Source organism: Molossus molossus, unplaced genomic scaffold, assembly GCF_014108415.1.
Source record: "Molossus molossus isolate mMolMol1 unplaced genomic scaffold, mMolMol1.p scaffold_m16_p_10, whole genome shotgun sequence".
NCBI lineage: Eukaryota > Metazoa > Chordata > Mammalia > Chiroptera > Molossidae > Molossus > Molossus molossus.
In genome coordinates, this window is record NW_023425345.1 from 32,656,326 (window position 1) to 32,673,916 (window position 17,591).

The 17,591-nt window shown below is 40.7% G+C and overlaps 1 protein-coding gene and 1 pseudogene across 1 annotated transcript in view; both read right to left on the minus strand.

Moving 5' to 3' along the window:
- The window catches only part of ST8SIA1 (ST8 alpha-N-acetyl-neuraminide alpha-2,8-sialyltransferase 1), a 151,099-nt gene that overhangs the window by 117,186 nt on the left and 16,322 nt on the right, over positions 1-17,591 (minus strand). The gene's annotated exons all lie outside the window — the stretch shown is intronic.
- On the minus strand, positions 350-738 carry LOC118624047 (annotated as a pseudogene).

The following is a 17,591-nucleotide window of genomic DNA, read 5'->3' on the forward strand; positions in this document are numbered from 1 at the left end:
ATTTACCTGTCAGTCCAGTTTTGAATAGTAGCACTTGAGGCTCAAACCTTATTTATTGTGTATCTTCTTTCTCTTTCATTAACTCTACTAAATCATTTTTATGTTTGAAAAGCCAGATGTATTGGACATCAAAATAAAGTTCATGAATAAAAAGGCACACTGCAAAAGTTCAAGAGTAGAGATAATAGAACAGTTCTTGTGGGTTTGATTTGTTCCTAATGTAGGAGAAAAGGGAACAGGTGTTACTAAAATTACTTTTCAGGTAAAGGTTTCTGTGACTAGAGTGGTTAACATTGGCTTGTTTTTCCCTGATTCAAAGTATTTTTTTGCACTGGCTTTGAGGATGTGTTTACTCTTCCATCATGTAGAAATGATACATCAGGGCCATGACCACGGCTGAGAAGGCTGGGATCACCCAGCTGGTCCACCAGGTGGAATTAGAGTCAACTGTAGTAATGAGTTTCCGAAGTCATAATTATCTTTGATCTGTCATCCAGACGAAGCTCCCCAATGTATCTGCTTTGGATTCTCTAGCATCTGTAGAGTGTCCAACATCCTCAAAGTTTTCAGTAGCATCACCTCTAACTTGTTCCTTGAAGGCTTCTTCTCCACCAGAATGTGCCTCCCAAAATTTAGCCAAATCATACACCTTGCAGTGCAGGTGCTCTCGTTGTGGTTGTGCTTCTGAATCTCTTCTAGGATGCAGACCTTGATGGCCTCCTGGGACTACTTAGCCATTTGGGAGGCAGTGAGCTTCAGGCCCTGCAGACACCAGGCAAGCTGGGCGAAGCACGGCAAGCATATCAACAAGCTGAGGCTGTGACATTCCTCCACATCCCAGCCCTACTAAATCATTTCTTAATCTGAACAGTGTTCTGCTGAGTCTCTTAGATTTGCCCATTCTATGTTTTTCCCATTGTGGGTACTCTGGATCCGGCTCTTGGCAGGACTATCTTTTAATTCATGTCCTTGCCTCTGCCAATCTGCCCCAATGCCACTACCAGGTTCGTGCTCCTTATCATAGTTACCAAGTTACTTCCATACCCAAGAACTTACCGTGGCTCTCAAACTCTTATTAAATCTCATCCTAACTGCCCAAGATTTTCTTTCATTTCTCACACTCCATGTTCTGCTGAAACCAACCATTCAGGACAACTTGATACCCCAAACCATTTCTCGTGCTCTTACCAGGAATTGCCAATTCAACTCCCCCTCAACCTTTAGGAACAAATTCAGCATTCTTTTCTATTCCCAAGCACTATTACTTACTTAGTTGTCTGACCCACTGGGTGCAAACACTGAAGGTAAACTATGCCTACCCTTACTTTGTATCCCCCATCAAAGTCATCATCATACTAGGAGCTCAACAATGATTTGTTGAATAAAAGATGTGCAAAGCAGAGTTGTAAATTCTATCACTTGCAAGTGAGATGTTTCTATTTTTGTCATTTTTCCCTACTCCTTATCCATCCCATCGCAACCACCTATGACAAACTTGTGCTTTACTAAAACCTGGGTTTAGAGCAGTCGACCCTTCTCTGAAGATTCATGCAGAGAAAATACAGCAAAATTAACACACACTGGATTGTTAAACCTATCACTGTGTCCTGTCTTCTGAACAGAACTTCTATTTTGCCCCTTGCTTTCCATTTCCCCACAAAAATCTGAACTATTTTCCTACCCTCCCTCTTGTGCTCCCTCATAAAATAATGACATTTCCAGAAACCAGATTCATTTGATTTAAGACTCTCACAGTGAGCTGTGTTTCCTGTCTAATGGAGACCCTGTGGTAGTGAGGAGTAATAGGAGAATATGCAGCAAGAGTTCTTGAAGTAGTGAAGGAATTAAGGACTTGGAATAATCTGGAAGAGGTGAAAGTGTTTAGTGCAAACAAACAAACCAATTCAGGAACCCCCCCCCCCCCAACATAATAATCCCTTCACAGACAGCAATGCTCTATGATGAAATCCAGTATTCTTACAGTCAGAGGTCTACCATACCTGTTTCCAGTCACCATGATGGTATAGCTGGATGCCTATTGTATCCATTGCAGATTCCCACCACCATAACTCAAGCAGGATGCATTCTGGGATGAGGTTGGGTAACTAGATTTAGAGAATCAATAAACAATAAGCAGAGGCCAGGGAGACTGAGCAGAAGGGAGAAAAAGAGAGGAAGAAAGAGATGATAGGAGGGAGGAAGGGAGGGAGGGAGGGAGGGAGGGAGGGAGGGAGGGAGGGGCAGGTGAAAGAGGAGAAGAGAGGGTAGGAAGGAGAAATTAAATTTAAAATAAGAGAAAGGGAGGGAGAGAGACAGACAGATAGACAGACTGACAAGGGAAAAGAAGAGAGAGATTGGAAACAAGCAAGCTTCTAAAATCATGTTTGAACCATAAGAGAGAGTGCTTAGAGGGTGAGCCCTAACGTCAAAGACTCCTGAGTTTGCATCCTGGTTCTCATCACTACCTCTCTAAGCTCCACTTTCTTCTGACGTCAGTAACTTGCCGAGGGTCACAGAGCTAGAAACTGATGAGGGGTAAGATTCAGCTGAAGAGAGAGAGAGAAGGAGAAGAAAAAATCCAGCATTAATAAATTGAAGAAATGCCTGGCCGGTGTGGCTCAGTAGATTGAGCATCATCCCAGGGACTGAGAGGTCCTGTTTTGATTCCTGGCCAAGGCATATGCCTGGGTTTCTGGCTCGACCCCCAGTAGGGGGTATGCAGGAGGCAGCCAATCAATGTTTCTCACACTGATGCCTCTATCTCTCTCTCCCTTCCTCTCTTTCTAAAAAATTAATGAAAAGATATTTTAAAAAAATAAATAAATTGAAGAAACACTAAAAGCTTGCCCCTTAAAGAACATAAAATACTAGAAAAGAGAACAATTATTATTATTTATAAGATATATAAATATACAAGTGAAAATCTGGAAAATCCAAAAGGATAAACTGAACAAACAAAAAAAGTATCCGAGGAAACTTAAATTAGGTGGCTTGTTATAAAAATGATTAATAACTTTCCTATATATAAATGATAATCACAAAAACAACTATGAAAACAATATGCTACTGGGTATAAAAAAAGAAGCATCAAAAACATATAAAACATCTAGGAGTAATCTCAATAAGAAATGTACAAAATGTGAGCAAAAAAATTAAATGCTGTTTAGTGAAATAAAATAACTATTGTATACATAAGTAAATATATCATCCCCCAACAGAAGTTCTCAATTTTGTACTAATATATCAATTAATAAAAATATCAACAGGAATCATTTGAACTTGAAAAACAATCTCAAATGCATCTAAAAGAAGAATATGAAAAGATTGCAAAGAAATTTCTGACAAAGGAATAATGAATAGATTTATGAGATATTAAAATTTACTATGAAGCTGCAGTAATTGAGACAGTGTGGCCGTAGAATATAATTAAAGAGACAAAGCTTTGGAAGAAAAGTGAGACTTCCGAAAACAGACCCACACTTGGGATTATCTACCATGGATAAACTTGGCATTTCAAATCACTGGGGGAAGGTAAGTTTTTGGTTTTGGTTTTTGAATAATGACACTAGAACAAATAGGGAAAATGTGTAATCTCTATCTAATTGTACTAAAATAAATCACAGATAAATCTAAAATGTAAATGCATAAAAAGTTAAATCATAAAAATATCAGATGGGCTGTAGGAATTATGACACAAAAGGTTCAAACACCATCATGGAAAAAAGTGATGAAGTTGATTGCCTGGTTATTTTTAAAGTCTTTACAGAAAAAAATTAAACTTAAACATAAGCAAAGCAAAAGACAAATTGGAAAAATATATGCCCCAGATATGATAAAGAGGTATATTCCTTTAACAAACATAGGACACTTTGGGCATCAAAAAGGAAGCCCTGGCCGGTTTGGCTCAGCGGTTAGAGTGTCGGCCTGTGGTTCAGAGAGACCCCGGTTCGGTTCCCGCTGGGGGCACGTACCTCGGTTGCAGTTTGTCCCTGGCCCTGGTTGGGTTGTGTGGGTGGCAACCACTCGGTGTGTCCCTTTCACATCGATGTTTCTCTCTCTCTCTCTCTCTCTTTCTACCTCCCACTCTATCTGAACAAAAAATGGAGAAGTGTCCTCAGGTGAGGATAAAAAAAAAAGAGAGAGAGAGAGATAAACAACTCAAAAAGAAAGTAGGAAGTCCTCAGGAATAAAGAAATAAAGTTCAATCTCACCAGTCATTAAAATTATCATTTTTCACCTATATACTAGCAAAACACTGTGAAGTTAATAATATTCAGCACTGGAAAGCCAACACGTGTGCTCTTGGTCACGATGACTTCAATTGGAAGACAATCTGTAAATGTCAATTAGAACTAAACATGCTGCTTCATGATGCTGAAAGGCCCTGAAATACTCTCTTTAGGAAGCTGTCCTCTGGAGATAACTGCAAAAGAAAAACATATTTCCAGGATGTTTGTTAAGTCGTTTTGGTTTTTAGAAAAAAGGAAAAGTAAAACACCGTGTTCAGCCTCAAAATGGAATTTTATATTCTCTCCATCTTTGAGATATTATTGCTTTGTGCTACACATACTAAAATGAGAAATGAGGTAACTACTGACAGATACGTTGTGGGTGAAAAAGACAATTTTAATATGATTTGATTATTACTTAATAAATATGTGTTATTTGTGACTATATAACAAATTACTCCAAAAGCCAGCAACTTCAAACAACAAAGACATTTTCTCAGTAGTTTCTGAGGGTCAGGAGTGCCTTAGCTGGACAACTGTGGCTCAGGGTCTCTCATGAAGTTGCAGACAAGCTGTCAGCTGAGGCTGCAGTCACCTAAAGCTGAGGATCCACTCCCAGGCCACCTCCATGGTTGTCCGTGGTCTCAGTTTCTTGCTGACTGCTGACCAGACACCTCAGCTCCTCATTACATGTACCTAACCTCAGTTCCATAAACTGCCTAAGGTTCCTCACAACACGGCAGCTGGCTCCACTCAGAGCAAGGGATCCAACAGAGAGAGAAAGAGAGTGTCCCAGATGCAAGCCACAGTCTCTGAAACCTAATCACAGAAGTGACGTCCCATCACTTCGGCAGTATTCCATTCTGTTCTAGAAGTGAGTCACTGAGTCCTGTCTACACTCAAATGGACAGGATGACACATGGATATAGGAGATGGGGATAACTTAGAGGCCAGAACTCTGTGATAGATAGATAGATAGATAGATAGATAGATAGATAGATAGATAGATAGAATATCTAGATGTTTCTATAGATGTAGATAGAAAAACACACATACAGCAGGAGGATTATATACATTCTGGCTTGTTTAAGAGTCCTAGTTTGTGCCTGTTGTCCTGGAGTAATGATAGTATTTTACCTCAAGTATCCCAGTTTGGATAATAAATTATCCTCTGAATAGGAAAATGTCTGAAAGGATACACTCCAAAACATTAACATTGTTTACCCCTGAGAAATGAGATTGAGAAGACTTGTATATTTGCTTAATACACACTTGTATCAAGTTTTAACATTTACAATGAAAATGCATTACATGAATAAGGAGTTCTCAAAAAAAGCAGGACGTATACATTAGATATCTAGATTATCTTTCAGAATTACTCAACATATCATCACATGAATTCCATGTCAGAGACAGTGACTGGCCACAAAAGAGAAGCCCCTGGAACTCCAGCACTGGAGAAGAGAGAAAAAATAACTTCCCTTTTCAAGCTACCCCGAGTCTCCACGCATTGGTGGCTCCACTGGTACAGGTTTTAATTCTCTGAACCATAGCATAGTTAGTATCATTTCCTGGCATTCATCTCACAAATATAAATGAGAACTAAGCAAGCAAATTATGACAGCTAGATAGGAGAGCAAAAAAAGAAAAAAAAATGAAAATTAAGCTACTAGGATGAATCAGAGGCGGTAGGCAGAGAGTGAGGAGATCTCTCTCCTGTGACTTGAGTTCAGCGCTTTATTTGCTGAATCACTGAGGAGTGAGTGGTTAAAACAGCCTTGGATACTAACAATAGTAAAATACAGCAAGTGTTAATTCACCTTCACAGACTGAAATTTTACCATTTGAGATTATTTCCTTTGTGTTAAGACACTGCAGATAAGGAGGCAGCAGGCTGTAGCGTGAAGCCCTGAATGTCACAAAGGAGCAGCCCAGCACAGGAAGGAGCCTAGAGCCCTAGATCCCACGAGCCACAGAGCCAGAGAGACCAATTCCTAACTGCATAACTCTGAGCAAAGTCCTTTAAGCTCTTTGTGTTTTAGTTTTTCTAGTAGTAAAATAGAACTGTCTTAGTCTTTCAACAAACGGTGCTGGAACATCTGGAGATTCACACACACACACACGCAAAAATCTCAACCCAAACGTTACACCCTTCACAAAAAATAACTCAAATGGATCACAGGCCTGAATGTAAAATGCAAAACTATAAAACTCCTAGAAGATAACATACGGAGATAATCTAGATGACTTTAAGTATAATTTTTTATATACAACATCAAAGGCACAATCCATGAAAGAAATAATTGATCCGTAAGACTCCATTAAAATTTAAAACTCTGCTCTGTGAAAGACAATGTCAAGAGAATGAGAAGACAAATGACAGACTATATAAAGTCTGTAGACATGGCTGATAAAGGACTGTTCTCCAAAATATATAAAGAATTCTTAAAATTTAATAAGAAAACAACACGATTTAAACATGGGGAAAAACTGAATTCACAGATACAGAGAACAGATTGGTGGTTGGCAGAGGCAGAGGGTGGGGGTGATATGGGCGAAGGTGGTAAAAGTTACAAACAACCAGTATTAAAATAAATAAGCCCTGAGGATACAATGTACAGCCTGATGACTACAATTATAGTTGATCGCACTGTATGATTAACTAAGTTGCTAAGAAAATAGACCTTAACAGATCTCATCACAAGAAAGAAAACTTTGTAACTATGTGGTGATGGAGGTTAATTAGACTTACTATGAAGATCATTTCATAGTATATACACATATACTGAAACTAATATAATGTTAGATGTCAATTATACCTCATTTTTTTTAAATGAGCCAAAGACCTTACAATCACCTCACCAGGTAGCAAATAAGCATATGAAAAAAATGCTTCATATCATTTGTCATCAGGGAAATGCAAGTTAAAACGAGATACCGCCACACATCTATAGAAGGGCCAAAATCCAGAACACTGACAACACCAAATTGCTAGTGAAGAGGGGGAGCGACAGGAACTCTCATTCATTGCTGGTGGAAATGCAAAATGGTATAGCTACTTTAGAAGACAGTGTGGTGGTTTCTTACAAAATTAAACATACTCTTACCATACAATCCAGCAATCATGCTCATTGATATTTACCCAAAAGAGTTGAACACATGTCCACACAAATGTTTATAGCAGATTTTTTTCGAAATTGCCAAAACTTGGAAGCAACCAAGATGTCCTTCAGTAGGTGAACAGATAAAGAAACTGTGATACATCCATAAGATGGAAGATTACGCAGTAGTAAAAAAAAAAAAAAAAAAAATGAGTTATCAAGCCATGAAAAGACATGGAGGAAACCCAAATGCATATTACTAAGTGAAAGAAGCCAATCTGTAAATTCCAAATAAATGACATTTTGAAAAAGACAAAACTATGAGGACAGTAAAAAAGATCAGGGGTTGCCAGGAGTTGAGGGAGCAGGGAGAAATAAACAGGCAAAGAACAAAGAAATTTTAGGGTAATAAAAATACTCTGTATGATACTAAAAATGATGGATACATGCCATTATACATTTGTTCAAACCCATAGGATGTACAACACCAAGAGTGAACCTTAATGTTAACTATGGACTTTAGGTGATTATAATGTGTCAGTGTAGATTCATCAATTGTAACAAATGTGCCACCTTGGTGGAGAAGTTGATAATGAGGGTAGCTATGTAGTTGCAGGGGCAAACACTGTATAGGAAATCTCTGTACCTTCCTCTCAAGTCTGCTGTGAATCTAAAACTGTTTTCAAAAATAATAATAATAAAGTCTTAAAAAAAGAAATTACCCAACCTCCCCTTGGGAACTTTCAAGAAGGAAGGAAGAAATATACAACCACAAGTAAGTGAATTCTGCCAGCAACCCCTCTGAGGCAGAGAACAGATTTTTTTCTAGAGCCTCCAGAAAGAAATGCAGCCTGCTGGCACTCTGATTTCAACCAACTGAGACCTACATTCGACTTCTATCCTACAGAAATTTAAAATAATAAATTTGTGTTGTTTGGGGGTAGAGAGAAGGACTATGGTATAGGGCTGCTGTGATGATGTTAACATACATAAATTATTTAAAAGAGGGTCTGACACACAGTAAGCATTCATTCAATGCTAGAAATAAGTGGCACCTACAGTCTAAATAGCCTTAGGCAAATAATTACAGTCTATTTCTTTGTGAAATAAGGACAATAATATCTACTTCACAGAGTATTGGTGAACAATAAATGATAACACTGTGTCAAGTAATTAAAACCGCACCTGGCCCTGGCCGGTTTGGCTCAGTGGTTAGAGCGTCCACCTGCGGTCCGGGGAGACCCGGGTTCGGTTCCCGCTAAGGGCATGTACCTCAGTTGCAGTTTGTCCCCGGCCCTGGTTGGTCGTGCGGGTGGCAGCCACTCGATGTGTCCCTTTCACATCGATGTTTCCCTCTCTCTCTCCCTCCCACTCTGTACAAAAAAATGGAAAAATGTCCTCCGGTGAGGATAAATAAAAAATAAATAAAATAAAATAAAAAAAAACCGCGCCTGGCATATGGTGGACACAGAATAAATGACAACCATGCTACTAGAAATATCATTTTTGTCTGAAAGGTGGAGCTGATTTTAAAATCTAGAGTTAGTCCTGGTCAGTGTGTCTCAGTGGACTGAGCATCGTCCCGTGGACTGAGAGGTCCCATTCAATTCCCAGCAAGGGCATGTGCCAGGGTTGGGGGCTCGATCCCCAGTAGGGGGCGTGCAGGAGGCAGCCAATTAATGTATTGTACACAGATGTTTCTATCTCCCTTCCTCTCTCTCTAAAAAAATCAATAAAAACATAGTTTAAAAAAATCAATAAAATATAGGGTTAGATTGATATTTTCAGCACTAAAGCATCTAGCACAGTGCTTATACACAGTAGCTGCCCAATAAATGCTAATTAAATATTAACTTCACTTTCCATATTGCATCTGTAGTTTAAAAATCCAAAGCAGCCCTGGCCGGTTTGGCTCAGCGGTTAGAGCGTCGGCCTGCGGTACAGAGAGACCCGGGTTCGGTTCCCGCTAAGGGCATGTACCTTGGTTGCGGTTTGTCCCCGGCCCTGGTTGGTCGTGCGGGTGGCAGCCACTCGATGTGTCCCTTCACGTCGATGTTTCTCTCTCTCTCTCTCTTCCTCTCTCTCCCTCCTGCTCTATCTGAACAAAAAATGGAAAAATGTCCTCGAGTGAGGATAAAAATAAATAAATAAATAAAAATAAAAATCCAAAGCAGTCCTGGCGGTTTGGCTCAGCAGTTAGAGCATGGTCCCACGGACCAGAGAGTCCCGGGTCCGGTTCCCACTAAGTGCACGTACCTCAGTTGCAGTTTGTCCCTGGCCCCATGGGGTTGTGTGGGTGGCAGCCAGTGGATGTGTCTCTCTCACATTGATGTTTCTCTCTCTCTTCCTCCCTCTCTCCTTCCCCCTCTATCTGAAGATAAATGCACAAATGTCCTCGGGTGAGGATAAAAAAAAAAAAAAAAAATCCAAAGCAAATGTTTTTGGACTGCTTGTAAGTTATTAATCTTGAAATCTGATATACCAGGAGCAATCACTTGGCTTCTTTATAGGTCCTTTCCTTTGTAACAGGATGCTCAGTGGGCTATTATGCTAGAATTACAGTTTAAGTCTGAAGCTGGAATCATGGCTGCCAAGTGCACAGTCTGAGTTGAAAGAGCCACTGGACACGTGGCCAGCCTCCAGCAGGGCTTGGGTGGGAGGGAATCTGACAGCAATCCAGTACAACCACCATGTCCAGCCCCCAACCCTGGTCAACAAAAACAGAAAGTTGGGAGAGAGGAACCTGTTGAGAAGTGGGGATTCTTCCCTTCCATGAAAAGAGGCAACACCCAAAAGAATCAGGACTTGAGATGCCTGCCCAGAGGGGTGTCACCCCCTGGCTTGACTCTGTTTAGTCAGCACCTGCTGGTTTGCCCCCAAGCTTCCCGAACAGGAAAAAGGGGAAATGAGAAAGAATTTGCAGTAGAAGAGTGACTCTAAATGTCAGGGCAACAGTTGGAGACATCTGTGCTAAAGCCCCCAAAATAGGGAGTGGGGGCTTAGATGCATTTTAGTGATGAGAAACCTTGAACACCTGCTCAAGATGAACTTGAACTGACCCAGCTGAGCATTTTGCTATTTCTGGGGCCTAAAGGGATGTTTTAAAAAGCAGTATACAATGACTGAGTTTTGTAAGGGTCCAAAACTTCTACAGCTGATATGTATTACAAAATGTGAGGTTTTTTGTTTTTTTTTCCTTCTGTCTTGGAATTATGGTTATGGATAAAACAGAGACTAATATGGACCAAGTACCTCATCTTTTAAATTCAGAAAGCTGCCAGCAGTCAGAGCCAGCCACCTCTACAGGTTTTCTAACCAGTAACAGACCAGAAAACCAGCCCTGCCACCACAGAGGTGATTCACACTGGGGAAGGACAGGGAGGTGTGAGCAGCCTGAGGTGTGCCACGTTTGTGCATGAGGCGGTTGCTTGTTCATCCCCCAGAGACTGGAGACAAGCGCTTTCCTTTTCTGCTAACAAGGGGGGGAGTGGCAGTCGGGGACAGTCCAAAACAATCACCTATAAAGACCTGAGGGTTGCAATCAAGAGAAATGGGCATCTCATTCTTGTATCATCCACTGTGCTACTTAGAAAGAACAGAACTAGAAACAGATGGCGAGTTGGAGAGAAGTGGATGTGAAAATCCCTTTGGCATGTCAAGGATCGTGTGTTTACTAGTAGTACTCCACCTTAGAAGGCTGCCTGCCAGGCTTAGGAACCAGGACAGTTTACTCTTACAGGACATGGGCAGCCTGTCAACCGTCACCTGAGGAGCTGCGATCACCAGGAGAAAGGATTGGGAACAGTGGCTCTTCACGCCTCCACTCAGAGCTTCTGGGGATGCAGGCAGTGCCGAAGGAGCACACCCAAGAGTCTTCGTTGTGCTCTAAAATCAAGAAAACAGCTAAACACCAGAATAAGACTGTCCCCATAATGTAGGTGGGTGCAAACTGCCGACATCTGCCAGGTTGATCAGAGACCCACTGGAGTCAGCAAACTGGAGTAGGGATGTGGGAAAAGAGGTAGGTTTGATAAGGCATAGTTGGAGCAGTTACTAGGAAAAAATTAAATGACTTCATGTTTTTAACTCCAGTCCACAGTGTCCATGTCTTATTTCCCACCCTTCCCTTTCCTGGGGAGCTCCTGCTCCTTTTCTTTGCTGTATTATGGAGTAGAGGTCTGTTGCTTACAAAGTCAGCAATCCCCTTCCAAGCCGGCCTGCCTTTGGTCTCTTCTATTCTACTGGTAATTGAGCCTTGCTTTCCCCTATGGACTCATGTAACTTTTAGCAGTGTTTTAAAGGGCTTTTCCCCTCTAGCATTTCACATGTTGCATAGGTTAATCAGAGTCAAAAGATGTTATACCACATACTACCTGGCCTCACAGTCACAATGTAGGCCAAACACTGAAAGGCTCAGAGGCACTTTGGGACTCTCTGGACTGTACTAAATGCACACAAACACAGCTAAATCCTCAGTGTGAAGTTAAACTTTGGCTTGTTTTTCTTTCATAAAAAGGAGTTGAGAGACATTTTGGAGACTATAGCTGCTCCTATAAATAATGTGTGCTGTGTGCTCACATTTTCTGTGAGTGAAAGCCATGTCCTCCTGGCTAACCACACCTAGCAACAGTGCCTGGCACACTGAAGGCACTGAACAGATATTTGTGAAACAAAGGACTGAATGAAGGAGTAAATAAATGAATTGGTAGTGAATATGCATAACATGAGTTTCAGTATGAGACTATAAATGAAACTACTCCTGAAAGGTGTTCAGACAGCTGTCTGCAGGCCTGTCTGACAATCTAATGTTTTTATTCATATAACGAATACATATTAGAAACTTAGTAAGACTGTGATGAGGGATCTTAACCAGGTGCAAGGGAGGAGAAGGACACTGGATAGAGATGACACAGGTCTATGTCAGCACAATCACCAACACTTTACCTTCCCAAACCAACCCAACAAAATACCATCATGAGCTTTTTTTGTCTTTTTACCATACCCTCACCCTCCACCCAGGGGGCTATGATCTGCTTCAGACTTAAGCCCAAGACTTTTAATTACAGTAAGTAGGAAAACAACTCTTAAAACAACAGAGTCAGAAAATGCAATTATTGTATTTAAGATGATTTTCTTTTTCCTTGAAATCTCTACCCTACTGAGGAGATAGAGGCAGTTTAGGCAGTGAGGGATGGAACCATGGGAAGGGAAGGCTGAGACACATGGGGAGGTTTGAGATGACTTGGAGCTCAGCATACATACCTCAACCCTGTATATAGTAGATCTGGAGGTTTATTCCGATTCCACAGATCTCAAAATAAAATTAAAATCAACATGGGAAATTGTGCCTCCAAGGCCAGAAACCTCCTAGAAATGCAAACTAGAAGCTCCTGGAAAGAGTACAGGTCAGTCACATAACAACAACAACAACAAAAAAAAATGCAAGAGGGGAACAGCGATTGACTGTATAGTTCCTTTTTCTGGGTTTGCAAACAAATTTTATTTACTGTTACAGAATGTAGAACTGGCAATTCTAACCTATTCCAATTAATATACCTACTCTTTTATGGGAACAAGGCAATAGGATTGCTGAATGAGTTCTGCTGCATAACTATAGAGTGTGTTTCTATTGCAGAAAGCCCAGTTACCCTAAAAAGAATTATAGGAAACCAAACTGGATTTAGAAAAAGAACCAAAAGCAAGCATAGGGAAACTCTAAGGGCATTTCCCCTCCTCCTCACTAATAGTCTGGGAGAAGTTGAAATTATCATAAAAAGGGAAACCCCTAAGGCCCCTATAGATACCTGGGGCTACTTTATTTGTTCTTAACCACATCTAAATCAGTTGTCTCTTCCCTGGGAGTAAAGCTTCTGCGCAATGTCAGGAGTAGCTAATCAATGTCTGTTTCTAAGTCAGAACCTGTCCACTTCCAACTAGGGAATGTTATGGGACAATGTATATCTTTGCTAATCAAATCTACCACAATTCACCTGATAGGGTGAGCTTTTTTTATTTTTTATTTTCATTAATTAATTTATTTTTGTTACAGATATTTCTCAAGGGTGAGCTTTTTTAAATCAGTGATGCCTACATATGCTTTTTCCAGAAGTGTAATGTGAATTTAGAGCTAGATGACCTAGGGCTAAATCCAGTCAAGCGGAAAATACAAACTTTAAAATGTACGGATGTTGCTAAGGCAGAATTTCTTGAAAGGACCAATCGGAGGCTAGCAAGGCATATATCTACCCCTAGACAAAGGAGCCTCACCAGCAACCCACTTGGGTCCCTTCCCTGCTGCAGGGAGTCTGTCCGTTTTTCAAATAAGACTTTCCTTTCACTTGCCCCTTTGTCCATGAACACATTCTTCGATTTTGCAAGACAATGAACCCAGACCTGAACACTGCCACTTGGTTTCATAATGATGAAGCAAAATTCATTTTTTTCTTCTTAAATTGCAGTTTTATTTCATTGTTGAAGTCTTAGAAAAATGATGCAAATGATCCCATAAAGGCATTGCTTTTTAAATGTAGATTAAACACCATGTTAACAGAGAAGATAATTGTGACAGATGAAAGCACATGTTCCAGTGTACTAGGTAAATTTTTCATAGCTAGGTCTCCACAATACACAAGGAGGGAGACTACCACTATACATATCCAGTTGTATGGGAATCTTTCTCAGTTGCTTTGGCCTCTTGAAAATTCCCTAAGGGGAATTCCATCACTTACTGTTAACAGTCGTATGTCTGCTATGTATACAATAATCACTATTTACACTAAAATGGAGGAAACCTCAAGTCTGCCCTTAACCAAAGTCAAAGATTTTGCTTAACAACCAAAGAAACCATATTTAAGAACTGATGGTAGGGAAAATAAAGACTGTCAAGAAACTACTTTTAGAAATTTATACTAAGAAAATAAAGGAAAAATAAACATTTAAGATGTATGCACAGACTTCCGGTCAAGGTAAACGCAGTGTCGCGTCCTCCCACAACCACATCAAAGTTACAACTAAACTACAGAACAACCATCATTCAAAACCGCCTGAAATCAAGCTGAATGAAAGTCCTACATCTACGAAATTAAAGAAGCAGCCACATCCAGACTGGTAGGAGGGGCAGAAGCACGAAGGGCAGAGGCAAATGGGCTGGTCCCACACCCACGTGTGGCGGATAAAAATCAGGAGGACACCTCAGCTGGGAAGGTCCTTCCTGAGGACTGAGGGGTCCCCGTCCCACACCAGGTGCCCCTCTCAGGGTTCCAGTGCCAGGAAGAGAAGTCCCCATCACTTCTGGCTGGAAAAACCAGCAGGAACTGAGGCTCAGGGAGGCTGACACAGCTGGAGCCCCAGACAGCTCCTTAAAGGGCCCATGCACGGACTTATCGGACTCTCTCCCTCTAAGCTTGGAGGGGAGGGAGCTCGAGGGGCACCAGAGACATACAGGGAAGAACTGAGCTGTTTGGCACTGGAGCGAGGGCTGGAGAGGGGGCTTTCTCAGGGACAAACGTGCTGTCAGAGGCCTTTGTTCCTTTGATGAGCCCTTCCCTGGGGTGGCAGACAGAAGCCATATCTGGGACTCCAACAACCTGGCTCACACTCGTAGCCCCGCCCTGGAGACTCCCTGAGGTCCCACCCACCCACCTTTCAGGTCCACCCTGAAGCTGTTGCCAGTTGCTTAACCATAGGATTGGTCTGTCTTGGATCCTGCTTCAGGTTTTTCCTAAATTCTTTCAAACAAGCAGTATCTGGTCTCAGCTAGCCCCATACCTCTCATGAAGTAACACATAGAAACAAACACAGGGAGGCAGCCAAAATGAGGAGACAAAGAAACAGGTCACAAATGAAAGAACAGAACAGAACCACAGGAAAAGAACTAAGCAAAATTAAGATAGGCAACCTAACAGATGCTGAGTTCAAAATACTGCTTATAAGGATACTCAGTGAAATTAGTGAGAACCTCAGCGAACTTAGTGAGGGCCTCAAGAACATAAAAAAGGACCAGTCAGAAATGAAGGAGGCACAGTCAGAATTGAAGGAGGCACTAACTGAAGTAAAGAATAATTTACACAGATTCAATAGTAGAGTAGGTAAAGCCAAGAAGCAAACCATTGATTTGGAACACAAGGAAGCAAAAAACACCCAATCAGAACAGCAAAAAGAAAAAGAATCCCCAAAATTGAGGATAATGTAAGGAGCCTCTGGGACAACTTCAAGCATGCCAACATTCACATCTTGGGGGTGCCAGAAAGAGAAGAGAGAGAACAAAAAATTGAAAACCTATTTGAAACAATAATGGCAGAAAACTTCCCTAACTTGGTGAAGGAAACAGACATATAATTCCAGGAAGCACAGAGAGTCCCAAACAAGATGAACCCCAAGAGGCCCACACCGAGACACATCATTATCAAAATGTAAAAGGTTCAAGACAAAGAGAGAATCTTAAAAGCAGCAAGAGAAAAGCAGTTAGTTACCTACAAGGGAGTTCCCATAAGACTGTCAGCTGATTTCTCAAAAGAAACTTTGCAGGCCAGAAGGGACTGGCAAGAAACATTCAGAGTGTTTAAAAGCAAGAACCTACAACCAAGATTACTCTATCCTGTAAGGCTGTCATTGAGAATCGATGGCCATATAGAGTTTCCCAGACAAGAAAAAGTTAAAGGAGTTCATCACCACCAAACTGTTATTATATGAAAAGTTGAAGGGTCTTTTTGAAGAAAAAGATAAAATATATGAACAAACAAAATGGCAATGAATACGTATCTATTGACAATGAAATCTACAAACAAAATGAACAGGTAGAAGAGAAATATTTTCATAGATATAGAGAACATTTTGTTGGTTGCCAGATGGGAGGGTGATTGGGGAAATGGGTGAAAAAGGTGAAGGGATTAAGAAGTACAAATTCATTGCTAGACTGACAAACCTCAAAGGGAAGGGGGATTGGAGGGTGGAAAGAAATAAACCAAAGAACCAATATGCACATATGCATAACCAATGGGCAAAGACAACAATGTAGGAAAAGGCAGGAGGACGGTGGAAGTGGGGAGGAGGGGGTTAATGGGGGAAAAATGAGGAACATCTGTAATACCTTCAACAATAAAGATAAAAAGAAAAAGAAAAAATGAATAAATTAAAAAAAAAAATAAAAATAAAGAATGTCCACCCAGCCCGCTATAAAGCTAGGCATGCCCTGCAGCTCAGGCCCAGATTTTGGAGACTGCCTCCTCTGGGTCCACAGAAATAAAGGAATCTTTTTGCTTCCTCTGGTGTTCTGTCTTGAGTCTTTTCCATAACATTATCATTTAAATGACAACGTTGAGAAAGCAGAACTCTTTAAAGAGGCTGTTTGGTTTTTCATGTTCAGTACTGACCAAATATATATGGAGAACTTTTTGAAGAAAAAAATATCTAACATACAAATTTCAATATCTTTTTTAAGGATCTTTTTGAAAGAAGTTATTTGTTCCAATACATTAACGCTTTTTTAACTCGCTGTAAATATTTTTTTTCTAAAATGAAAACCGTAAATTTATTTTATCACAAACTTAAAAGTTAAAAATAACTTAACTATACAAGATAACATTAAAGATGTAACGAGGATATACAACCAAATACACAAAATACACACAACTGAGAAATACACACATGGCTGTGAATCCACACAAAAGACAGTGTTCACACTGAAGAATTATGAGTGCTTTTTTTCTCCTTTTTACTACATTTAAAATTTTTCTACAGTAAGTATCTACTACTTCCAAAGTCAGACAAATAGTAAACACTATGGATTTTTAAATAAGCGCAGGGAACATAAAATCAGGTATCTATTTGCTATACCAATAATTGAAACAGGCACTTAAAAAAAAAAGTGCTTTTGCCCTGGCTGGTTTGGCTCAGCGGTTAGAGCGTCGGCCTGCGGTCTGGAGAGACCCGGGTTCGGTTCCCGCTAGGGGCACGTACTTCGGTTGCAGTTTGTCCCCGGCCCTGGTTGGTCGTGCGGGTGGCAGCCACTCGATGTGTCCCTTTCACGTCGATGTTTCTCTCTCTCTCTGTTCCTCTCTCTCCCTCCCATTCTACCTGAACAAAAGGTGGAAAAATGTCCTCGGGTGAGGATAAAAAAAAAAAAAGTGCTTTCTCATTGCACTCATTTGTAAATCTCTGTTACTTAAGCCCTGAATAATGGAGAACTCAGTATCTCTGAATGCATCTCAGCTTCTTGCTGGCACCTAATTAAAGGAGTGACACAGCTCCTATGGTCTTGGCT